A 26,760-nucleotide genomic window follows, 5' to 3' on the forward strand; every position below is an offset into this window, starting at 1 on the left:
AAACTTGCTGGTGAGACGCTTATTATCAGAGATATTGATACAGAGATATTCGCAGAAGGATAGAGCAATGGAGTCTGCTTGCTTGATTGAGATCGTGTTACGATAAATGCAGGCTAACCCACCTCAAGGCGCCACATTTCGGTCTAGGCGGATTAGGTCGTGATAGGAGGAACCAATAGATCAAGGATGAGGGAGGAGGAGCTGTTTAACCATGTTTCGGTGAGAACAATAATGTCTAAATCATTCTCTAGGATTAGGTTGAAAATGCCAGGTGTGTGTTTGCCAGCTGATCTGCAATTAATGAGTGAACGCTTTATCTTGTTAATAGAATGGGTTAGGGTAGTCTGCTCTATGTTGTTATTTGTGAGATTATCTCTATTTACGGATCTGTTATTGTGTGTGGGTTCTCCGAAGGGGTTGATTTGAATGGATTGGATAGTGCCACATTGTGACATACTGTTACCTGTTGCTAAGGCATAAGATATGAGGAGGTCGTCTATGTCGCTGTCGAATAGTTCAACGTTTGTCCTCCTAGGCCAAGAGGGGGAAGGTAAGTTAAACTGAATATTATTGTCAGGGCGTGAGATCTTGGCTATGTATCTACTAATTTGTGGACTGATTTGGTTACTCCGACTAGTTTTCTCATGGTGTGAAATCTTGGGGAAGTAACTACTAGTTTGGAGACGGATTTGGTTCACAGGGGCGTTGGTGGCTCTGTGCAAGTTTAAAAGTTCATTGGTGATGGTTGATAGGTTATGCATCTCGGCCTTGAGATGGGCTAGGCCAGAAGCTAACTCATTGAATTGTGCAAACCAAATGGAGGTGGGAAGGTTAGTTTTATGTGTAGGTGTATGTTCTTTTGTGGAGGGAAATCTGCAGGTAGAGTTTGCATGCGTGAACGCGTTCTTCGGTTGCATAGGGATATCAGGGATCGGAGTGGTAAGTTGAAGGAGGTTTGATGTTGGGTCCAAGTTGGTGTGTGGACTGGTCGTTGTGTGTTGTATTCGGATGGGTGGAATGAGTATTGCGGGCTTGGCATCGGGTGCCTTGTTACTTTCAATGAGTATTCACTGGTTTGGAAAAGCATTGCAGTCTCTGGGACGAAGATCTTCTGGAGGCCACCGCCACTTGGAGAGGTAAGTCTGGATGCTGGGAGTTACCTGGACACCGACAGTGGGGCCAACCAAATCCTTGGGGCATCGGGTGCAAGCATGTCCTTTGGCATAGTGTGTTCTTACCAGCTCCTGGTCGCGGTCAGGGGCCCCCTCCGGATTGAGGCTGCAGGCGTCGACTGGAGGCTTGAGGTAGGTCAGGGGTACCCTGGATCTTGGGTCAGGGTCGCCAGGGAGACCTCCTCTGAGTGTTGGGCCACTCTAACTCGGGCTGTGGGCATCGGGTGCAGAGTGGAGGATCAGGCTGGTCCCAGACTCAGTGGGTGAACAAATCTGGTGCTCATGGGAGACAAAGTCTGGCTTAGGAAGGCAGGGCAGGTCCTCCAGGCAATTGGAGGCTGCCGACTGCAGGACACACCGTGATTTTGCTGTGGTCGGACCAGGCTGGTAGGGCTGGGACCAAGTCAGTTGGTGTCCTCCTCTTCTTCCTCAGCACAGCTCTCCGGTCCTTCTGGTTTCTTCTGGTCTGAGGAGGCAAGATTCAAGGTTGCCCCTAAATTCTAAATTAAGGGTGTTACAGGTAGGTACATGTCGGGACTAATGGGTCCCTTCCTTGGGATGGGTACAGCCCCCATTATGCCACTCTCCAGTGGGAGGGGGGCATAAGCCTCAAACTGGCTGGCTGGGTCCCCCATCCTCAAAATGGCAGGGTCCGAGAGTTGGGCTTCATCTCGCCTCCCACACCTGAGGGATGGGGTTGGCAATGGTGGGCATACCTTTTCTCCCAACTTGGGTTTCCCGCCTATTATCCCGCCCAAAGTGGGGGTCATAACTGGTAGGGGCCAATTGCATGGAGCAGCAAATGGCAGGGATAATTCACAAAGGCGGCAAGCCTTTCAAGCTTCCCCTTCGTGGACCCTGCCAATCCTGGGGGAAGAGATTTGGCACCTTGGGGGCGTGGCCGAGCCGAGCAGCCTGATGGCCGCTTAGTGGAAAGGCTCTGCTGGCGAGCACAAATTCCAACAGTTATCCGGAGAGTGACTGTCAATCTACTAGATTGCACCCGAGAACTGCAAGCTGAGGCGCTATAGCCTGTGGAGTATCAAGGGATAAATCACCCACACGTAGTTCGGCCTGTACATGGCTGATCGCGCAACGTGGCCGCTGCGGGGAGCGGAGCAGGGCAAGGCAAGCGACCACAATCCTGATATATGCTGCCCCTCTGGTGCAGATAGCGTATCTCACAGAAAACCGGTGAGCACACGTGAAGAAAGCCGGCTGAGGCAGACCAACGCGACGTGGAGAAGGAGCTGACACTTGGGGCTGACGGCGAGACAGGCGCCGACGCCCGACGGGAGGGGGTGCCTCGGCCGCCGAGACGATACCCCTTCAGTGCTGCTAGAGCGCAACGTGGAGCTGGAACAAGGTACACCGCAGCAGCCAAAACATTGAGAGAGACGTGCTGCCTTTTCAACACGCCGGTGCATGGAGACGGTCACAGGAGAGGGGGGCGCTGGGATCTGGCGGTTGGCGGCAGACGGCCTAGAAGACTTCATACTGCCGAGGCACCCTGCACACCCGCAGCCGCCATCTCCATCCAGAGGAATCTATGAGACTCGTGGCCCGCAGAGGCCCTCCAGCGAGTGCTGCATGAAATGCCCCGCCAGACAAGCTGACAGGACAAAACGAGCCCCCCCCACGCCATCTAAGGTAGGACGCAATAGCGGTGGCTGAGCGAGGAGAGGGACAGAAGGTACGCTGGAGGCCTAGGACAGCCGACGCTACGTCAATAGAAGCATTTGCATGCAAAACAGTACTGGGGAGAGAGTATCCGGCCTACCCTACTGAGACGAGTAGATATACTCCTGCATCACTGTGCTGCATCAGAAGCACTACAAAGGAGCAGGCCTGCCATAACGCTGAGATGTCCCCAACAGCTTGCAAACCCCACAGATGCAGTTGCTAAGAAATAAATGGAACGCAACACATTTGTCATTAAATAGAGGTCTAGAATAAGCTGCACCGAACACGAGTTGCTGCAGGGTCAAATAATTAGTAGACTGCGTGACCCCTGCGGCAGACAGCCGGAGGAGCAAAACACCTGCTGTAGGTATTACCAAAAGCGGAACACTGAAGGCTTGCCATAGACGACGCACGGCCGGGAACTATAGCGACACTGGCCTGTGGCCCACACCTAAACGTAGCGCCTTCCCCTGAGACACCCGGAAGCAGCCCTACGAGCACTGAATCGCCTTGGAAGCGTGCTGGAGTGCGGAGGTGCCAGTGGCAAGACGCCATGGGTAAAACGGATAATAAACAAGGGAAACACATCTTTTAGAAATGCACTACCCGCCTGCAAGACTCTGACGAGACACAGGTGACCGTAGGGTCTTTGCGGGACTGCGAACATCAGTGCGATTCTAGAAAACGCTACCACTAGCCCCCATAGGTCGCAGTCGCATCGCACTTGCAAAAAGGATAATGATTCCACGACTCCTATACCGTTTTGCCAATCTTCCGGTGATCCCACTGCGTTCCTTCTTTAAATAACTTAACATGCTCCTCACAACACTGATCTGGGGGGGGGGGGGGGGGGGGGGGTGGGGGGGGGGGGGAGAGACAGAGTAGCCCTGTCCACACTTTACCTTCCTGCTACCCAGGGGGGGCTCGGAGCTCCATCCTTTGAATCATACTTTTTGGCGGCACAACTCCAGTGGCTGTCGTATTGGACAGCGGAAAGCCATATCGTGGAAACACTTACAGAGCGCGGGCGGATACCCCTTCCGGCTATACATAGACTATTGCTCCCAGGCACAAAACCCCTGCGCACATACCCCTAGCAGGTGACAGTGGCGCGCACATGTATGCTCAGGATCCACCGACTGTCCAAAGAGAAACCTCCATACTCGCCATCCGTTGGTAGGCCTCCCCCGTAATGATAGCTATTATACCTCTCGCGCTCTCCGGGTTTGGACGGACCACTCCATCACAGACATGACGTCCCTCTTTGACGACGGACAGTTAATGTCATACGCCCAATTGACAGATCTCTAACCTGGCCAATTCCTCCTACACAGACAGCTCATAGACAGTTGCTGCCAGTTCTGGAATGCGCGGGAGGGTGAACCCCCGACACACCCGGTGATACACGCTATCATACATATGGGGGTGGGTAGACACCTGGTCACATGATTATACAAGGCAATCCGAGAGCTTCTTCTACGACCCTTGGACTCACTAAGGCAGACATGGGAAGAAGAAGAAGTCGGTCGGGTATTTAACGATAAGGAGTGGGCCAAAGTCTTGGAGTATCCCAAAAAAGTCTTTAGAAACGCCCGCTTTCGAAACATCCAATTTAATATACTCCATAGAGCGTACCTCACCCCGCAGCGACTCCACCGGTTCTATCCTAACACACATTTCGCCTTCCCCCGATGCCAGACCCCCGAAGCTGACTTTGAACACATGTTCTGGGATTTCCCCATAATTGCACAATACTGGAATCAGGTACACCGTATCCTTCTGGAAGTCACTGGTAATACAACCCTGCCCACATGGGAAGCTAGTGCCCTGGGGTTGTTCCGCAAACGGAAAACCGAGAAAGTGCCTTGCAGATTTGCCTCATTAGCCATCCTTCTAGCAAAAAGGGGGATAGCCATGCACTGGCGAGCCCCGGAGGGACCCCCGGAGGCAGCATGGACAGGAGCAGTGAAGAAATGGGGGGCAGCAGAGGAGAGAGTATTGCAAGACGAGGAGGTAAAAGGCATATGAACACACCCAATCTCTCTTGAATGGGCGCAACTGATGCACCTATTCACCCATGTCACAACGCAGCCACCCTCCCTACCCACCTCTCAGTCGCACTCCACATTAGGCTTCCCACAGGGACAGATAGGAGAGGTCTCACGAGTAACTGCTGATCCCTAGAACGTAGGATAGCCTGACACTAGCACCACCCCTCTCACGAGATGCACAGCTGACACCTTCGGCCTCCGCCACCCATTACGCACCAACCACTATCCACACCACATAACCAGATTCAGCATCTTCATTTTTTCCCCCTTTCTCCCCATAATGGGGTATCCGCAGCATTATCCCCCAGTTCATTCCCCCCCCCCACAACAGTTAGTTGTTCTCCTCAATATTCGTAAGTTCCGATTCCGATACACAGTTCCTAGGAATGCATGCACCAAAGGCCTGGACAGAGCCACCACGGATATACATAAAGGTAGCACACAGAGTCCCCGGACACCCCAAACAACATCACTATATGGCCCGTGCCTCTCATAGTGATGCAGGTGGATGTGGGGTTCTTTCCCCACTAAGTAATAGTTACAGATAGGCACAGGGACTATGATTAGGATGATAACGTCAACGGTCGAATTGACATGCTACCGCTGTACGATGTATAGCCACTAGCCATGAATTACTGTATATATATTTTTTTGATATCGTAAAAACTGTATACACCTGTCAGGATACTGGTTGTAATGCAATATAAGCCTTCAATAAAAACATTTAAACAAAAAAAAATACGAAGTGTTTTGTTTCTGCATAATTATTCTATTTAAATTGTGAAATGTAGCTGCTCTATGCAAAGGGTAGCAATACACTTGGGCCCTTTACATGCTATTCAAATTTTCTATATTAATGTACAATTACAGCTTACCACCATAACACAGTTACCTTCTTTATAAATATTTGGACTGGGATTGATTTACAGAACTGCTCTTTTCAACAAGCATTGTAGATTGTCTTCGGTTAACGGTGCCTAGAAATGGCTTACACTATTGTGCACTATATTAATACTGGTATTCTAGCAATTATGAGTACATTACGGCAAACCAGAATACCTGGCAAATAAACTCAAAAAAGCAGGCCAAGCCAGGAATCTGAGAAGCTCTAACTCCTTCCTGCTCATCCTACCCAAAACCAGAAAGAAAAGAACAGCGGACTGCTCCTTCACTGGAAATGCCCCCAAAATCTGGAACTCCATCCCCCCGCACATCAGAACTATTCCTTATTTTGTGGAATTCAAAAGGCAACTCAAATCCTTGTTCCTGATCCGCTCCCTTGGCTGTGGATAACCGGGGTCAGCAAGCAACCCCTGAACTATGTGACTACAGTGAATCCCATATCCAAAGAAGCTCGGCAACTCACCCATGTTCCGCTTACAATGTCACTCATTGAATGCTTATACCTTACATATGTTATGTTCATGTTTATGTTATGTATATGTTTATACAGATTTTTGTCTTTCTATTACTGTAAAGCGCTCTGCTACCTCCGGGTCTTGACAGCGCTATAGAAAACTTCCTAAATAAATAAAATAAATGATCACAAGTGACAGCGTGCGTTATGAAGTGACACTATTTTTAATGGTAGGTCTGAAATACCAGCATGATGGTCAAGATTTGCAGCACAACTTTTCATTCAATGATATTCCACACTTTAGCTAACAGAACATAGCTCCACAGGCTTTCTAAGCTTCGTGCAATTTTTTTTCACCTTTCTAGGTTCTGTTTACTGTAGCGATTCTCCATGAGACTATTTCAACAGCTGTTGGTACAACACCTAGTAACCCATTGGCCTTCCATTCTGCTGCTTGTTCTCCTAGTTTTTCATCAATCCCTTGTACAGGTAGCATTGTTAAAGAATAGCGCCTCATAAATAACTTAATGTTACGCTTCCAACTTTAAACTGATTTTTTTTAACGTGCCTGTTTATTTATACATTTATAAGTTGTTATTAACTTTATTGGTATTTATCATACTGATGTTGTGCTCTGTTAAAAACAAAGTCACAATTAACGTTTTTCCAATCTTTAACTGATACATTTATGCTCAATCTTGGATGCCTGCCTGCCCCAATATGGTCAGTTATCACAGTTATTGGCCTGGCAGTCATTACTGAGAATGGAAAGCTCCTCAAAAAAACAAAAAGATAATAATAATAATAATAATAATAATAATAATAATAATAATAATATTATATACATACATATTGCAACAACACTCCTTTTCCAGGCACGAAAAGAAACCCAGCCACACCAACAAGCTTGTATTTTTGTCATTTGTTTTTATTTCGGCAAAAGAAACACGTTTTGACCTGCTGTGACCTTGGTACAAGATTATATCAAATGTCTTCACCCAGAGCAAAGGAAATCAGAGGGACACAGCGGGGAGCCAGGGGGAGTCGTTTAATTCAACAGATAGGGCATGACGCGTTTCGGCTTCACAGGCTTATTCATATGCCAATACTGGTCACTCACACCGGTAGCTTTTCTTGATCCATCTCACTCCCAAATGGTGGAAGCCCAGCCAAGTCGATTGGTTTCTTCCAAACACATGTTCGCAACCCTTCTGAGCAGACTGCGCTTCCCAGAGAGCACAATCTGGGCTGGCGGGGTAAGTGTTCTTTTGCTGACTTTTGAAAACCCAAAGTGAGGGCTGGTGATCAAAACAAAATTGGTGCAGTTAAAAATTTACTGGTGTCTTTGCTGACCACCTACTCTCCTCACTGGCCACCGCACTGCCCAAGTCCTGTGAAGCCGGAGATTTCGCTAGGGAGCCAGCTTCACCGTGTATATATCTTTCTGTATGTTTTTGCTTTTGGAAATGAGTAAACATGCAAGGGAAATAACTATTTTCAGTCTATTTTCCATTTATATGTATGTCTAAAAACTGAAAATTGAGACTAACAAATAATCAGCTAGTGAAACAAATTTGGAAATGCCACCTTGGGTTTCTGGTCAACTTGAATAATTCTCTTTCAATATCAGTACTAAAACAGCAGCTGACCAGGCGTCAAAATAGGTTCTCCTTTTTAATGTGAGAACCCTGTATCAGCTGTGTACAAATATAAGGAGGTAGCTCAATGCTGGGCATGCTGGACTACGTTCAAAGTTTTAGCAGGCACTCTGGTCTAGGTTACCTCAGAGTAGTATGCAGTGACATTATTATGAAGATGAATGGCACAAGCCTTTGTGCCAGAGTACGCTGGAGAAAAACCTTACAAGATTCTTGGGTGGTGTAAAGTGGATTCCACATGTGTTGTAGACACTCCATCACATTCCTGTCAGCTGAAGCCCCTCAATTAGGATGGCGGAGCACCATGTCGCGTCCCCTCCCGCCAGAGCTGCAAAGTTATTTTTTCACTTTCTCCAGTCCGAGTTTTGTTTGGGGGAAGGGCCCTGCTGTTGGTTGGCAGCAGGGGAGTGGGGCTCACTCCATCAGTTTAGAGCGTGCATGGCACTTTGGCTGGCTGTCTTGAGACTGCCAGTCTGACATGCATACTTTAAACCTCTTTACCCAGCTGTCTTACACTGTTGGGTGGAGAGCAGGCACAGGCCGCCCAGTGCCTGTGGGAGCATCGAGACAGCCTATTCCAGCCAATCCTGGCGCTAATCTCATGCTGCTTAACTTTATCAGCAGCGTCTGGATTGGTGTGGAGAATTCCTGCTGACCAGTGCAGAGGGACTAAATAGCAAGGACCGGAGGAGGTGAACCAACGCATGCAGCGAGTTTGATCACCCTCTGAGAAGCACTGTAAGAGACTTGCACTGGCTTCAGCCTCAACACCTGGGGCTCTCAGTCATGGTTCATTATAAAAATTGTTTATAACGAGCCATGACTGACAGCATTGGTGTTGACTTTAAAGGCATTGATTGTCGGTGGTTACCTCACGAATTATTTAGGGTACCAGCCGCCACTGCTGATGTTTCTTTCCCCTTTGGGTACAGAATCCAACAGAGAGCACACATGCAAAACTGAAGGGGGACCTGCAGTCATACACAAGTCAACGTGGTCCTGCACCATATCCTACATGGCCACCCCTACGTCTTTTGAGCTCTTCTCTGCCACTTTCCTCTCCGTCTGCAAATCAGCCTCATATAATTACTTCTACAGATTGCCTCCATACAACAATCCAACCCAACCTTTCCTGGCTCAAGCAAAACCATGAAGTAAGCACCCAACTCATCACTTAACGCCCTAGAAAAGAAAACATCACCAAGCCAACTCACTGGACCTCACCCGTCTGCATCCCTACAACATTCACCACAAGTCCCCTATACTCCTGGACGGATCACCAAGTCACCTACATATTCATACTTGACAACCCCAATACGATATGCTGCTTACTAATAAAATCAGACTTTTCGCTAATTATGAGAAACCAAATGTGTATTTCCACGGCTCAAGCTGCAAATTTTGTTGCTTGAGGGCAAATAATTAAACATTTCATTAGCAATCAACAATATGCTTAATGTCAAGTCAAACACTATAAATATGACTTCCTTAGTGCAAAGTATTTTTCACGACTATTTTAGGAAACTTGTGGGGTGCTTTATGAGACCCAAGGCCAAACTATATTTAATTGTATTGGACAAAACTATTTTTGTCAAAGCCAATGGGTCTGGCTTTTGTAGAAGATTAGTGATGGGTAAATAGGATACGGTCGAGCATTTTCTTTGCTATTTAATGTTTTATTCCTTTACACTATGAACATGTGTGTAAGTAGCTGTTTAATGAAAAGATGTGGAGTGTGCTAGAGATAGTATCAATATGACTGGGCAATATCAAATATTGTGAAGTCCAGACAAAGTGACATTTTGTAGCGAGCAACGCTGGCATCGGGGTCATAATTGACACTTCTATTGACAAGCTGCACCCAATTTTTAGTAATTCCCTAGTTGCTCATCTAATATTGCCTTGTCGTAAGCCCAAACATACTTTGAAAGAATGTGAAAAGGAAGTCTTAAATGCACAAACAGAGCCAACTACTTTGATATGCACTCTGTAACACTAGAAGAAATTCAAGGTTGAAGAAAGATCTCAGATTATTGATGTCTGCTTAGTGAAGGATATCCCGCATACCAACATCCCTGCAATAAAGTCTATTACAATGGTACCAGTAGGCAAAAACTGCTGTACTGACTTCTCCGACTAACAAGATAAGGAACATTCAGTAAACAGTCTTTTGAAGTTCTAAGGCCCTATCATAGCCTTGTCACTTTACTATATTTGAAGACAGCGTCACGTACTTCTACTCATAATCCTGATAAAAATAGCCATCTGAAAGTGTCGCCCAATTAGACAATATAAGCAACATACATATGCATGGACATAATGCAATGGACGCTATTGCCATGCCTTTTAAACTAATCATCGTTATACGACAGGGAGGTTCCAACTACTGATCTACACAGAGCATGGACAAAGTACCTCGGATGAAACATCTGTTGGCTTATTTCTGTACGGCTGTACCTGGTATAATTAACCTATGAAAAACTGACCAACCACCACTGCCTCTCGTGATAAAAGTCACTAAATATCCGTATACTCTTATGTGTTCTTCAAGATCTTGTTTCTTCTATCGCTGCAATTAAGGTCTGACATACAAGCAGCATAATTGGACTATGAACCCACGGTACGCTACATACGAGGACGCACGCGTGTGTCACTATTCAAGTGGTGTTGGAGTGTGTTGTCAGAGGGAGCAGTCTCCTGATGACCACACACAGCTGAATTGCTTGCATCAATGTGCAGACTGCCCTCTTTTATTCTACATGCATTAAACTGGCAATGAGATCTACAACTCTATCCAAATCCTAAAACTACAATTAGACTGCATGTCCACATATTTTGAAAAGAGGCGCCCATTGGTAATCTGGAATGCTGGGCAGGCTCTAAACTGCAGCTCTATACCACTCTTATGATCGTGCGCACTAGAAGAAGAGCTATGTCTCAAGAATTTTCATCTCGGCACATTTCCTAGAAATTACATAGAAAAGCCCTTAAATGAATTTCACATTTTACCTTTCCTAACATTGATTTTTTTTTAAACCATAAGGAAAATTTTTAATTGTAAAGTTGGCTGTCATCCTTTGCAACAATTATTGGCCTCTCAATTAGCTTGAAATGGAACTGCAGGCTTTGTTTAATCAAATTTTTCAGTGGAATTACTATACATGTTTTCACTGAAATAACCTCTCTCAGAAACATAAATAAGAGCAACAGGATACCATCGTACCTAAAGAAAGACTCAAAATGCCATAGGACCCATCGTAAAAAGAGGAGCAATGGGAAGCAAAGTTCTGGCAGTTTGTGCAAGCACCCATGCCACAGCTGTTAACTGTGCTAGAGGCCGGCGCTTGACATACCATTCAAAGAGTATAACTCTGTCATAAGCAGCGAGGATACTAGGGCAGCGACGCTCAAGTCTAAATTCAACTTGTTGTTGAATGGTCTGCAGCAGATCCTTTGAAGTCACAACAGGATAAGAACGCAAACTCCGAAAGTGACGGATGGGAACTCCAAGCTGCTGGCATCACTGAGATGCAGGGAGAGGTTGAAAAGAAGTGTCCCGAATGAACTACAGACTTGGGTATAGGTCCCGTTTTCTATTTCATGGGCGCCTTACTACATGCGGAGGGAGATGGGGATAACTACGCTCATTAAACACTACTAACACTCGCTTCCGCCAATATCCTGCATATAGGTACTGTCCGTCTTTAAATTTGCACTTACCCGGGTGTGGGCGGCCTCCCGTCTGCTTGGGGCGCACGAAGCCCGATGTTTCCCAACCAGTGGTAAAAATCCACGCTGTTTTTACAGCCTTACTCGCGCCGTACCGGCCAATATGGCCTTACCACAGCCCAACAGCACGCCATAGAGACATGCGCATGCGTGTAAGGACTGGACGAAGCGGCAGGTGTGACGTCGCCAACTCGCCAATAGACTTAGCAAAAGACTGGTGTATACTATTAGCGGAACTACCATATTGAAGTGGTTATATTTTGATAAAGACATAGCTTCAAATGAAAACTGAGTTAAAATAATTGTATTTTAAGAAAATGTTTACATATTTTATATCACGAGTAGAAATACTTCACTTTTGCACGTCTGCAGTATACTTCAAATATGGAATGTTAACTGTGCTATTCATTATTTTTCTAAAGTCGCAATAAAAAACAATACTGATAAGTACAATGCTTGTTGATTTTCTTTAGTGATGGCGCCACTTAAAGGAGTTTCTCATCGTTATTTGTTCACGGTGGCCCACTTCTGCTGAAGTTGTCGTTGTGCGATGTCCTTCGTTTGTTTCGCTGGTCGATCAGCTGCTGCGTCCTGTGACGCACAGTCAGAGCGCCTCCTGCGGCTGACCCTGCCCGCGAGTTTTAGATGATGATTTAGAAAGGCTGCTGTTTTGTCAATTTCCCGGTTGTAAAGATTTGCCTGCAAGTGCCAGGAATAATTTACAGGTGAGAAAAAATATCTGATGGGTAACGTGAATCAATATTTATAACTTACAGACTCTCACCAGGTGATTCTGTATTCGAGAGCTTGTGCTAGTTATACGGTTTTTTAGTTACAAGGTTTTCAGTATGCTTATGTGTGAGATTTCAAGTTGTGAAACCCTGTTATGAGTTAAGGTGTAGTCATCCTATGGCTTTTCCCATTTGATGATGGCTGTAGTGAGGGCGCTGAGTCAGGTAATCTGTGCACAACCCTTCTTTATTAGACAACCTCGTACAGCTTGGTGAAGAAGTAAAAGTACAAGCACAGCACCATCTGCTGTCAACATTGTACATCCTGATATAATTACCTAGGACATTCTAACAATTCAAATTCTATATGACTACCACAATTATACCCATCTAACTAGACCCATTACTACAAGCTATATAGTCACAGACCTGCCAACTCGAAAATAACATTTAAAGTGTGAAAAGGTGTCTGGCTTGGAGGTGCAGGTCTTTCTGCTACCTTTTGAGGCATGTGTGGAGTCAAATCACCACTCCAGCCAGTGTGAAGCTTTCAAACAAAACGAAAGCCTACCAGCGAAGTTTACTCATCGTTGGCCAGAAACCTGCTTGCTGGTATGGCTGTGAAAGAGGTACTGTGCTACAACGCAACACTGACCTATAAGTTATACAGAACAATAACGATAAAGGTTGCGACAACCAGGTACAGAAAAGCGCTAAAGGCAGCGATAGCTAAGTGCAAAGAAGTGCTAAAGACAGTGATAGCTATGTGCAAGGTAGTGCTAGAAGATAACTAGCCTGAAACAGAGAAACGCCAAAGGCAGTAGAAAAACCAAGTGCAATGCTGAAGGGTGAAGACGATGAAGAACAGATACAAGAAACAAAATCAGCCCTTACCCTAAAGGAGGAAGAAGACGCAGCGTGTCAAAATAAATGCGGCATTGACAAAGCCAAAAGGCTGTCAATCTGCATGACATTGACTTGGTGAGTGCCTGTTTATTTGCTTTTTTCCCATAATCTTGCTGAAATTAGTTAATTACTGATTCTGCATTATTTATTTATTTATTTTTATTTATTTATTTTGGAAGTTTTATATAGCGCGAACAAGATCTTTGCAGATAACAGAGCGCTTTACAAAAGGCATAAAAGGGTGGAAGGGTGGGTACACGAGGGAGCATCGTAGGAAGGTAAGGTAAGGTAAGGTAGGTCAATGCAGTAGTACAAATAAGAGGGAGCATGAACACTCCGTTAGGTCAATAATACAAGTAAAACAACATGTGCAAAGGGATCCAAACAAATAATATAACTCGACGGGAGTACGGTAAGGTAAGGTAAGGTAGGTCAATGCAGTAGTACAAATAAGGGGGAGCATGAGTAATCGGTTAGGTCAAAAATACAAGTAAAATACATGTGCAAAGGGATCGAGCAAATAATATAACTCGACGCAAAGTCTTAAAAGATCAAGAGTAGTAGTTCAAGTGTATTTAGCCATGAGGATAGCTGTAACTTCTTTCTTAAAAAGAAGAGTGGATGAGATGAGCCTCGTTTCAGGAGGGAGTGAGTTCCAAATCCTAGGCGCCATTCCTGAGAAGGAGCGTTTGTAAGTTTTTTCCTTCCGGAATCTTCGAGGCTTCAGCAGAAGATTGTTTGTACTTCTGGTGGTTCTGGACCCGCCGGAAATTGTCAACTTCTGAGTGAGGTAGCCGGGTGATTTCAAGTGTATAGCCTTGTGCGTGATGCAGGCAATTTTCAGATGTATTTTGGCTTCAAAAGGCAGCCAGTTCAGGGATTTAAAGTCAAGGGAGATATGTGAGTGTTTTTTAGATCCAGTGATGAGTCTCGCTGCCGCGTTTAGCGATGCTCTTAGGGGTGCAGTTGTAGTTAGGGGGAGACCGCAGAGGGCGATCCTGCCGTAGTCTATGCGAGGGATGACTAGTGCTTGTACTGCAGTTTGGAAGCCCTTGGCTGGGAGGAAGGGTTTGAGTTTCCTCAAGGTATTTATTTGGAAGTTCGCTCCCTTAGTTGCCTTGCTGATATGTTGCTGCATGTTGAGATTAGCGTCAAGTGTTATGCCTAAGGATTTTGCTGAATCCACGACGGTCGGTTGGACATTGAGTGCAGTTAGGTGCTTAAGCCAGGTTTGAGTGGTAGAGATTTTCGCGGGCGTTGAGATCAGAAGGAACTCAGTTTTCATAGCATTGAGTTTGAGGTGGTTATCGGCCAGCCAGGATTGGGTGTTTCTGATCGTTGAGTTCAGACGCATAATGTCTTTGGGGGATTGTAGTTTGAGATATAGCTGGGTGTCATCGGCGTACATGTGAAAATGTACATTGGATGCTTGTAGCAAGGTGGTGAGAGGTTCCATAACTAGGTTGAACAAGGTAGGGGATAGGCAGGATCCTTGGGGGACACCTAACGATACAGGTATTGGAGCGGACATCAAGTTGTTGCTCTTGAATTTTTGAGATCGGTTGTGTAGAAAGGAGGTGAACCACTGAAGAACAGTTCCAGAGAGACCCATTCTTGTGTTTAGGAGTTCGAGTAGGTTCTCATGTTTCACAGTGTCGAATGCTGAAGAGAGATCAAGAAGGATGAGGAGGCAGGTATCATTTTGATCTAAAATTTGGAGGGCGTCGTCAACTATGTGAGTCATAGCTGTTTCGGTGCTATGCCCTGCTCGGATGCCAGATTGATGAGGGTTGAGGAGATCAAACTGTTCTATGTGCTTTGTCAGTTGTAGTTGAACGCATTTTTCCAACAGTTTGGCGAGAGTGGGAATGTTGGTAATCGGACGGTAGTTGTTTAGATCAGTGGGGTCGGCTGTTGGTTTCTTTAGTTAAAGGTGTAACTTGTCCAACTTTGAGGGAGTCAGGGATGGTTCCTTGTTGAAGTGAACTATTGATAATTTTAGTCCAGAGTGGTAGGAGCAAAGGGGTGAAGTCTTTTACAGCGTTAGCAGGAAGAGGGTCAGTGAGGTGATTGGATGGTTTCAGGGTGCTGAGTAGCCTGTCAATTTCTTCTTCAGAGTAAGTGACAAAGGATGACCATGTCGCATTGTTTTTGGGCTCATTGGGTGTTATGCGGTGGGGTTTGGAGTAAAGGCTTGCGTCAATGATGAGATCGCTCCTTATGTTGTCAGTTTTTTGGTTAAAGAAAGTAGCGAAGTCTTCACAGGAAGGTGTATTGCCCATAGTGTCGACTGCTTTGGGTTGTTCCTTGGATTGAGATCGGATTAGCTCGAACAGTTTTCTTGGACGGTTTTTTGCTTGGTCTAGCTGGAGTCTGAAGAACTCTGATTTTGAGCGTTTTATTTTCCTGAAGTATGCGTTTCTTTTTTTCCTCAGAATTTTTAGGTGTAGTGCCGAGGGAACAGATCTCCAGGTGCGCTCTGCCATTCGCATAGCCCGTCTGTCTTCATTGAGACTCCCGTCGTACCAAGGGTTGGATATCTTGGTGGAGACTCTTTTCAGTTGCATCGGTGCAGCCTCATTGATTATTGAGGTCATAGTGTTGAGATAGTGGTCAGTTAAGTACTGGACGTTGGTAACGTCAGTAGGGGGGAGTAGGAGATTGCAGCTGTTCGGGGGTAAAGAGTTTGGATTGAGTTTCTTTAGGTCTCTTTTCCAAACTTTGGGCTTGGAGGATTGGACCGGAATACGTTTAACTTTTTCCTTGATGAAGAATGTGACAATATGGTGGTCTGACCAGTCACAGGGTTGGATTGAATCAAGTTGAATATTGCCTTCTTTGGAGATGATAAGGTCGAGGATAGAGCCTTTGTCATGGGTCGGGCTGTTGCAAATTTGGGTGAGGTCAGAAGCGTTAAGGACATTTTTGAGGCTATTAACCACTGCGTCACTACAATCGTTCCAGTGAAGATTGTAATCGCCAAGGTAAATTTGTGTGTTTTGCCGTCCTGAGTTGATTGAGATTGTGTCCATGAGTTGTTGGGAGAAGGTGAGGTTGTCCCTATGTGGGTGGTAGATGATGTGTAGTGAACATACAGATTTGTTTTCATTGATGACATCAATGCAGATTTATTCACAGGAGGTAGGAGCAGGTGTGATGACTTTATTAATTGCGAGGTTGCTCTTGTAGATGCATGCGATTCCACCGCCTGTCTTGTTGGACCTGTCAAGTCTAGTGATGCAGTAGTTGGGGGGGACTAGGATATCCATGATAGGAGTAGAAGATTCAGTTAGCCATGTTTCAGTTAGAATGGCTAAGTCAAGGTTCAAAGAAATGATGAGGTCAGCGACCTCCAAAGAGTGTCTTTGGGCCGATCTACAATTGAGAAGTGTGCATTTGAGTCTGGGGGTGCAGAGGGAGGAGGAGGGATCAAGAGTGCAAGGGACTTTTGTGAGGTTGTTGGGGACGGAGCCTCTGTTGTTATGCGTGGGGTGTCTGAGAGGGTTGGAGATAATCGTAGGAATTGGCGAGTGTGTGGTGGCTAAGAGGTTTTGGCGGGCCGGGACATGTGTGGAGTAGGGTGTGTATGTCGAGGTCAGAGAGAGTCTTGTTAGTGCGTTGGGGGTGGTTGGAGGTATTGCGAGAGGGGATAGAGGTCCAATGTAGGGGGTGAGTAGGATGTGCGGGGTATATGTTGTTAGGTTGCGAAGTGGTCGTGGGAGGGGGTGTCTGGGGTGTGTGAGGAGTAACTCTTTGAGGGTGTGGAGTTCTTCTCTCACTTGGAGGAGGGTGGTCATGATCGTGTTCAGCGTGGGGATGGGTAAGGAGTTGGGGGAGGGCACTGAAGGGGAGCAAGTGTCTAGGTTATTGGAGTAGGGGGGGTGAGGGTGTTAGGGAAGTCATTGGAGTTGGAGTTGGGGGAGATAGCGAGTGTGTTTGTGTTCGGGTAGGTAGGGACGTTGGGGGGAGGGGGAGTGACAGGATTAGTGATGGTGTTGGTGTTAATGGACAGGGAATCAATGGTAGGGGGGGTGAGGCAATTGCGGGATGTGTTGAGGCTGTGCGTTGAGGGGGTGATAGTGTAGTAGAGGGGAGTGAGAGTGGGGGGGGAGAGGTTGAGGGAGGAGTGAGTGCCAGGAGTGGCGGGAGTGCAAAGAGTGGGGGGGAGAGGTTGAAGGAGTAGTGAGGGCTAGGAGTGGCGGGAGTGCAAAGAATGGGGGGGGAGATGGGTTGGGAGAGAGTCATGTTGTGTGGGGTGCGGTCAGGTGAGGTGGGTTGTTCTGAGAAGCTAGTAGGGAGTGTGGTGTTCTCGTTCTGTGGGAGTGGGGTAAAGGGGGTGGGGGTGTTGGTGGCAGAGGGGAGATCCGCGTCTGGAATTGAGGAGTGTGAAATGTATGTAGCCGGGGGGTGACAGTGTACAGTACTGGGGGGAGGGAGGAGGTGCGTGTTAGTGGTAGGAGGTGCTGTGGGGTCGAGGATGTTGGTATTGGAGGTCGAATGGTGTGGCAGCTGCGCGTTGGAAATGTATTCTTTGAAGGTGGGGAACAGGTTGTCAAATAGGTCGAGGTTTCTGTCTGTGGATTGAATTAAGATGGTACCGTTATTGTAGATAGTGATGGATGCTTTAGCTGGGTAGAGTATGGATGGTGTGGTGGAAAGTGTTATGCCATGGGCAGTTTTCCTGGAGGTCGTGATGGTGAGTAGGGAGAGGAATGCTTTTCTCCATTGTGCTCTGCGTGTAGTGTAAAGAATGATATCTGCGCTCTTAGCTCCATTATGACATTGGCATCCTCAAACACATTTTACTCAATGATGCTTCAAGGAATGGGAACTACAATTGCATAATAGTTTAGTAAAACATGTGAACACATTTTTCTGATTCTGCATGGGAGGCGGCGCGCGTGCTTGTGAGCGGTGGGTTTTCTAAAAGAGAAGTGGATGCAGTGGTGGTCGGTCCAGAGCAGTTCTGTGGTATGGCTGAAGAAGATGCTGTTTCCTCCTGTGAAGACCGTGTTGAGTGTGTGCCCTGCTGTGTGATTAGGGGCGGAGACAAGTTGCTTCAGTCCTATGTTGGTGAGGTTCTCTAGGAGGGCGGTGGTGTTGTAGTTGTCCAGGTAGAAGTTTTGGTCTCAGATTAGTATGTAGTCTATGGAGACGAGGGCATGGGGAGCGATGAGGTCGGCGATGACGTTGGTGATTGAGGCACGGGGTACAGGCAGTCTGTAGGTGAGAGTTTCGCTGAGCGTCGTTCTGGGGTTGGTCTGGATCTAGAAGTGGATGTGTTCCCTGCGGGGTGAGGCGTCATCCGAGTTGGTGGTTGTTAAACGGAGGGAGCTTTCGTGGATGATGGTGAGGCCTCCTCCGGGGTGGGTGGGTGGTCTTTTTCTCAGGCTCTTGTATCTGTCATGGATGCGGTTGTGATGTCAGGTGCCGGGCTGGCATTGGTCCAGGTCTATGTGAGGGAGGCGGCGTCTGTCTTTTGAGTGTTGAGGAGGTCCCAGATTTCTATGTCATGTCTGTGCAGGGAGTGTACGTTGAGGATGATGGAGTTCAGTGGTTTGTGTGCACTGGCATCCAGTGGGTTGGGGCCAACTGCTGGGGTCCGGAGGTGGGTAAAGGTGCAGTGGCAGTATCGGGAGGAGATCGGTCCTTGGGTGTTGCTCAGTGTCGAGAGCTGGCAGTTTTTGTTGTGTCCAGATTTGAGCGCGAGGAGGATGCTGTGGTCGTAATGGTGGGGGGTTTGGAGGGCCAGGGTTTCGGGTGCTGATCTGGTCGTGGATGGGCATAGAACGGCTTGCCTTTGGCGCGTCAATGGCTGCCATTAAGTAGGGGTCAGGAGGAGGGCGATCAGCTGGGAGCAACATGCTGGGGGGGAGAGGCCACGGGGCAGCAGCGGTGGGGAGCGGGGGAAGAGGGAGAAAACCAAGGCAAAGAGAAAAAGAGGCAAAAGAGGCAAAAAAGAGAAAAGAGTCAAAAGAGCAAAAGAAATAAGAGGCAAAAGAGAGAGACAGGAGAGAAAAGAGGCAAAAGAGAACAGGGAACACAGTACAGAGCAGAAGAGCAGGGTGCTCTTCCATTAGACCACCTGTGATGAGGCGCATACAGGAGCCTGCGGGTGTAGGAGGGCCTCGAAAATCTACCTGGCAAGGAGCACAGTCTCAAGGGTAGACTCTTAGCAGTTGAGCTGCTTGGGGAGAGAGCAGTGATACTGACCAGGAAGAATTAGGACCGTAGGGCTAATGTAAGAATGAGGGGGTAGTGCACCCAGTCACTCATCTTCTTTCATCCATCATTTGCCTGACTCAGTCCTGACTCTTGTGTTTGCTCATTCACTGAACCACACATATGTCACCAATTAATGTGACAGAGGACCATGTGGCAGATAAATGGTAAGCCCACTGTCCCCAGGAAAGTGTGATGGTGAGAGAGTGAGTGCAGTACTGCAAGGGAGATTGTCGAATTTACTTAGGCTAGAATGTCTCTGCCCACTTCGATTTGGGAAACTTTGAACTCGGCAACTCCTGCAAAAGTATGGCATTGGAACAGGTAGGTCACTGGCCCGTGGTGAGCATGACAAGGTGACAGTGAGCCAGGTGCCCCCTCGCTCACCACATGTGTGATCCAAATGCCCCTATTAGAATGTTACAAAAATAGTTTAAGCACATTTCTCCCTGAGATTGTGCCAGCGAGATGGTGAGCCCAGTACCTTAGCGAAGGCAGTGACCTCAGTGTCTTACCCGCAGGAGAATCTGACTATTAGAGGATGTGCCAAATGTCTAGTTATTTCACGTAAGAGACTGCTACAGCTAGAGATTTGGACAATGTGCCCTTGCTAAAAGTTACAAGATATTAGCACTAGTACCAGAACAATGTAACATCGAGATAATGAGCCCAGCGCTGCATTAGGAGAATGTAACTATGACAGGATGAGCCCTATGCCCCAGGAAAAGGATTATAATGGTATGATTATTTTAGCTATTAGTAGAGGTTTAAAGTTACTTGAGTTGCTTCTTGAAGAAAAGGGCAAACCGCATTCTACTGGCATAGCACGAGTGGATGTTGTCAGCTGGATTCAGTTGTTACTTGCCAGATGTGAAAGCTGCTGGAAATGCTTTTACTTTTGCAGGTGAGATGATTTGGACCTCTAACTGAGAAACACCACACTTCTTACATGGTAGAAAGCAATTGAATAGTGTTTGTTCATTGCAAGATGTTATAGTAAAATATCTATGGGGTTGCAGGGACCTTCTAAAGAACGTGCTGAAACACCAAAAATTCCAATAAAAACAAAGTATTGGACAGTGGCATTATACGTTAAGAAACGGTAGACAAGCACCATTAACGTGCTTTAGTGCTTGTAAGGGCGCCATGGGTGCCACTGTGTTCCATGATCTATTGACTTTTTAAGCTGGTTACATGACCATAGAGAAGGGTCATCACTGAAACTGAGCTCTGTACTGTAGCACTTTAAAAGTACTTCTAAAACCTCACCAGGACTGGAAAAGAGCTGCTGTTGTGAGAATAGAGCTGATTTGGTGCATGGACCATTACATCTGTTATCAAGGTCTGTTTTATATTGGTGAGCATTATTGTACTCTGCTCAGGTCGTTATCCGGTGCGTACTATGCCTGGAAATTATGAGTTGCAGCCAAAGGGCAATAGAGTATTGTTACTGGGCAAAATAAGGTGATCCTTAATGCTGCTAGTACTCCACAATATCACCAACTACTGGCAAATCAATATACCCACTGTCTGCTTCATGTCCCTGCCACTGAACCTATAATACAGGCAAACAAAAGTAATTGGTGCAGACATTCTGATTGGCGGAGACAATCTATACATTCAACAAAGGAACCTAAATGCTTCGACGCTGTGTTTTGGTTTAAATTTGTGGAATGTAGAACTACACTTTGATGGAGAATTTATACTCTGCTGTGTGTTGTCTATGGATTTTTTTCAAATTAACATCCCGATGACAAATGTGATTGTCTTTTAGAGTCTTTTCTGGATTTTATGTATATATTTTATGAATTTTGGATGTGTACTAAGATGTATGTTGTCAAAGTTTTTTACTAAAAACGTTTGATTTTTTTATTAAAGTGAACATAAGTGTTACCACATCCGGTGTAACTGTACTCCCTGGGTGTTATATATATGTGTATGCTAGTGGCAGCTAAATTTACTCTGTGAGTGGTTCCAAAGGGAAATATATATTTGATATTTCAGTCACTTTGGTGCCCTGTCCCTTTGGGTTGAGGGGCCCCTCTCTTTGTATTTAAGATGCTTCATGTCCCTGCCACTAAACCTATAATACAGGCAAACAAAAGTATTTGGTGCAGACATTCTGATTGGCGGAGACAATCTGTACATTCAACAAAGGATGGTAACTGTTATTACAATGTGCTGTGAGAACGTTGGAGTATCTCTAGTTAATAAAGGTGCCTAAAATACCAATATTAACTCGTGTTAAATGCTCACATTACTATTTGTATTCTGTGTGAAGTATTGCAGAGATATTTTGGATCCTGATGTCTGAATTTTGGATTGTTGTTTTAAAAAAGGTTTACCATTTTATTCTCCCTTGCTTTCCTTTTAATGCGTTTCAGAAACTGAGTAAAGAAAAGCAAGACATTGTCCTCGTGCTACATATGTGATGGCGTAGTTGTGAAACATTTGTGTATTCACCGCCACTTCCATTTGAAGGTAAGGAATTTGTTGCTTATAGAACACATAACTTTTCATCCGTCTAGAATGAGTTGTGTCCCTTGCATGAAGGTAGTTTATTTTCCCTCTTATATAAGGAGAACCTTGGCCTAAGCCACCAGAAGCTTGGTAGGACACAAAAATGCTAAGTATTTTATGGAGGAAAAACTATTCACCAGAGGGAGAAGCACATTAAAACAAAGCAAAAGTGGTGATGTTCATCACAGATATTCAATTGTATGTCACAGACGTTATGGAAAGTGACTTTTTGTTTTACTAGTTTGTATGTAGCTTTATCCAAGATACTAAAGGTTTTCATAAAAAAGTAATCAGTTAGACAAAATAAAATTGTGGGAAAAATGTTGGAAGTTTAAACCTGTTTCCTTTTCCACACGTAGCTGAGCCACAACAAAACTACTGCTACACTTGTTAGATTGTTCCGGTTGCAGGCAGTATCATGTTGTAGTTCGTTTAAAAGCCTTAGATACTCGGAGTCAACAACCAATCTATGATTAAAAGCATTCTTCACTGTGTACTTAACATGCGCCGTTTTGATATTGAAAACTTTAATGAATGCAAATTGTGGGTGAATAATATCTATGCATTTTTTAAATGTCACCTAACAATTCGAATTTTGGCATACAGCGTAATTTTTGCTACTCGGATTTCTGGATTACCTGTGATGCCAGAGGAAGTTTTTGGAAAAGGTGTTTTTATGGACTAAGACTTAGAAACCAAAACCAGGGGCGTGGAATTTAATAAAATATCTACATGTCCGTGGGGCAGGTTGTTTCATGAATCTACTTGTCCTGTAACAAAATCTACTTGCCCCTTTGGTGTCATGTAGTGCAGCGACAAATTATGGCAGCAATCTCATTATATAAGAACTCTGATATAGCCTCTCTGATTATGCCAGGGCTCATACCATAGTAGTGTTTGAATACTTGCAATCCCCTTATGTTGCCACATTTCTGAAGATCTACATACTGGGGCTGAAGGTGGTAGTCAGCAAAAATTCCAGGATTAGAATGCCCTTTTGAGTTTGTGCAAACCTACTAACTTGAATATTTTAAGGGTTTTCAACAACTCTTCTCTAATCTTTTCCCATACTTAGAAATGTTGTAAATTTACTCTTGACAATGGCAGACGTAAACCTTCTTCCAGAGTTGGGAAAAAAGTGGTTGGAGGGAAAGTAAACTTGCAAACACTCAGAATGTCGTATGAGCAAATTCTACACCTACACATGCGTATTTGCTCATGCTAAAATGCAATTCACAAATATTTTCTTGGAGTACTATTTCTTGTCCTACTTCTGTAAATTCTTGGGAATTCATGGGAGCTGTATAGCTGCACTTAATGCAAGGACTTGTACCATGGGTGCACTTTTGAGACTTTCTTTAATAATTGGGCCCCTAATTTGATCTAGCGTTAACAGTGACCTTTTGTGTTTATTAAAATTCTTTCTCTCTTTGTCTCTCTCTCTCTGTATTAGCTGGCTTCACTGTGAGTGACCGCATTCTGCTCTTTCACAAGGAGCATATCGGCACACAAAGTAGTTTTGTTCAGTGCCAGTAACTACTGTGACATTGTGTACTTTTTGAGACCAAAAAAGAATATTTGCTTTTACCACTGTTTGTTATAATGACCATGCTAAAACAAGTAACACATTGACAAAAATAAAAAGCTGACCATCAATTTCAGACCCACTGGCGTTGCCAATGCTTGTTTTTTGTTTGCTTCCCATAATATTATTGAAACTGGTTACACTGGTTTTCCTTTATTAATATTTTGGGGAAATACTAGCATGCATCAACATGTTACTAAATGATGCTGTAAATTTTACAGTAGTTTAGCAAAATATTTTTTTCTTTCTGCTTTAATTTTTTTAATGAACATTTTATTTTGAAAGCAAAGAATCCTCAATCTTGCTTTCAAGCTTCTGCAAATATTTGCATCGAATCAGAGAGCATTCTGGGAGCATTATACATAGCATCATATTACTAAACTTTGAAAACGGTTACACACATTGTTATACTGGAACCTCTGTCAATAGTGTAGTCAGATCTTACAACATTTACTTAGAGCGTTGTCCTTCCCTGATCCATAATGAGGTACAACAAACTGGCAGGCAAAGGGTTTGTGCTGCAGGGGGTTGGGCCTACTTTTCCCAAGGACAAAATGCACATGAAAACTTGTTGCCCTTGACCCCAAACAATATGTCCTGGGCGTCGAGCTATAGGAATTCCACATTCCTGGCAAAACTATAGATACATTCAATAGATAATAACAAATGCTCTACAATCCTTCTCCTGCCTTAGAGCAGTACCGCAAGAGTGTGGATACACCTATCATCTGGGGCAGGAAAGCGAAACAACAGATCATGAACATAGTATCGTGAACATTAATCTCGAGAGACAAAAATATTGCGTCATAAATATTGTAAGCAAAAAATATTGCGATCCTATACGTACTGTATTTTTCATATCATTGACAAGAATATCAGCTCAAAAATGTTTTTTTTTTAATTTCTGTAAATGTTTACTGAACAGAAGGAAGACAAGAAAACATAGGTAAAAATGGAGGCGATCTACTTCGTACATAAATTGTATGAACAACAAAGGAAATTAGTTGGGTCCGAACACATGCTAATCATAATTTTTACAGCAAAAGGGGTAAAGATAACTAATAGGTACAACTGCGGGACTAAGGGCTAAAAAAGATGAGGAGGGGTGGCTTCTAATAATAAGGTCCTTTAATTACCCTACATGAAACATGAGATACATCAGACTCTTTTGTCCTGTTGGTTTTGCCCCTTTTTATAAAATGGCTTCCCCTTCAACTGTGGGACATGCAAAGGGAGGCTTGTTTACCCTGATCTCACTCAAAATAGTATGCTCAATGAAGATGTTGTTCTGTTCCTCTCCCCATTTGCTAGCAGTGGAATTAACCTTTTCTAAGCGACCTACTTTGTTGATTATTAATTTTTATAATTCTTTTTGTAGGGTAAATGATAGCGAGCATATTGACGCACTTGAGGGCTTTTTGGAGCATTATGGAGAGACGAGTCGCCCCTACTATGAGGTCAGGAGAGGAAGGATGGGGACCCTAGAGGGGGAAAAATTGTTTGACACAGACTCTTATGAGTACTTTAAAACATAAACCCAAGGATGAAGAACAGATTAAGGCATGTAGGAAAACCTATAAACTGGCCATAAATCAAAGAAAATACAGGATACTAGACTAAGCAAGGCACAAACTGAATCAGGTTAGTGTTTTGTTGAATAGTGCAAAATTTTGGAAAATGGTAAACAGTCCTTTTTTTTTTTTAATAGAACCCCACTCCGGAAGAACAGATTGTGTCATCCCTGCTGATGTTTGGGTCAGTTATTTTGAGCAGATCTATAGAGGAGTGGATTTGGAAAGAAACGTCACACCCTGGGAACCTTGCATAGAGATGTGTCCGCTATGCTCTGGGGTAGCTGAGGTCCAGAAAGCAATCATGGACACATCAGGAAGAAAAGCCCCTGGGACTGATAGGGTCCCTTCAGATCTTTATAAAGCTGATCCAGGGACATTGGCAAAGGTCCTAGCTAGGTTCTTTAATGCAGCACCGGTAGGCGGTTCACCGCATTTATGGTCTACAGCGTTTTTTTACCCATTTTTAAGAAGGGCACTAGGGATGACCCTGCATATTATCGCCCGATCTCGTTATTAGACTGTGCTGCAAAAATTATGGGGAAGGTGATTTAGCAACGCTTAACAATATGGTTAGACACAAGTAATATAATATGTGCGCTGCAATACGGTTTCAGCAAATGGATGGGACAGTGGACCAATGCATAAATCTACTTCTGATTATCGGCAAATATTCACTCTCCAAAAAGGGACATATGCACGTGGCTTTCATGGACTTAAAGTCTGCTTTCGACCGAGTGAGAAGGTCAAAATTATGGCCTTTATTATTAGAGACTTGAATGGATGCTGATCTAGTGGCTTTTCTGCATTGGTCCCACCTAAATTTAATAGCCTCAGTCAGATACAATGAAGATGGTTCCCTTACAGAATCCTGGGATGTTAAGCGAGGGGTGAGACAAGGATGCATTTTGGCCCCCGTTTTGTTTACCTTATGTATTAATAATCTTGGGTATACCCTATAAAAGGCTAGCAAAGACATTCCTAGAGCAGGTTCTAAACTCATCCATGCTCTTTTATATTCTGATGATGCAGTTTTACTTGCAAGGACACCAATGGCGCTACAAAGACTTGTAAATTGGTTTATAGATGTTATGGTCTCATTCGACCTCTCTATCAATTTCTTGAGGTCCCATATAATGTTGTCTGGCAAAACAAAGCGCGACAAGCATATGCTCATATGCACAGGTTGAGAACTGACGAATGTTGCTACATTTCCCTATTTGAGTATCTTGTTTGATGAAAAAGGTACTTGGGTAGCTCAGCGGACACTCAAAAAAACACCCTGTCCAGATCAGCAAGAGCGACAATGCAGTTTGCCAAGAGAATGGGGAGCAAACCACTACGACCATTACTGAAGGTCTATAATGAGAAATGTATACCAATGGCTATGTATGACAGCGAGGTATGGGCCGATAAGGAGGTTGGTGATCTGCAGTTGGCTGAAGATAAATACCTGCAAAAACTATTATCTGTACCTCCCAGCACCTCATCATTTATGGTGCATGATGAACTAGTATGTAGTGGCCAAGTTTTTAGGGCAACTTGTGCTAAAGCGTGCACAGCTATAAAAGGATA

General features: G+C 44.9%; 2 protein-coding genes across 3 annotated transcripts in view; one reads left to right on the forward strand and one right to left on the reverse strand.

Moving 5' to 3' along the window:
- ABCE1 (ATP binding cassette subfamily E member 1) overlaps window positions 1-11,821 on the reverse strand; it is a 147,261-nt gene extending 135,440 nt beyond the window's left edge. The window contains exon 1 of the mRNA XM_078676877.1: window positions 11,642-11,821. The gene's annotated coding sequence lies outside the window, so the exon portion shown is untranslated. The remainder of the gene's footprint in view (window positions 1-11,641) is intronic.
- A 419-nt stretch (window positions 11,822-12,240) lies between these two features.
- ANAPC10 (anaphase promoting complex subunit 10) overlaps window positions 12,241-26,760 on the forward strand; it is a 210,212-nt gene continuing 195,692 nt past the window's right edge. Inside the window, exons 1-3 of one of the 2 annotated variants that reach the window (XM_078677655.1) lie at window positions 12,241-12,375; window positions 21,894-21,990; window positions 24,993-25,255. The gene's annotated coding sequence lies outside the window, so the exon portion shown is untranslated. The remainder of the gene's footprint in view (window positions 12,376-21,893; window positions 21,991-24,992; window positions 25,256-26,760) is intronic. The other variant, XM_078677654.1, reaches the window with a different exon arrangement.

This window comes from Lissotriton helveticus, chromosome 2_1 (assembly GCF_964261635.1).
Source record: "Lissotriton helveticus chromosome 2_1, aLisHel1.1, whole genome shotgun sequence".
In the NCBI taxonomy this organism is placed as follows: Eukaryota; Metazoa; Chordata; class Amphibia; order Caudata; family Salamandridae; genus Lissotriton; species Lissotriton helveticus.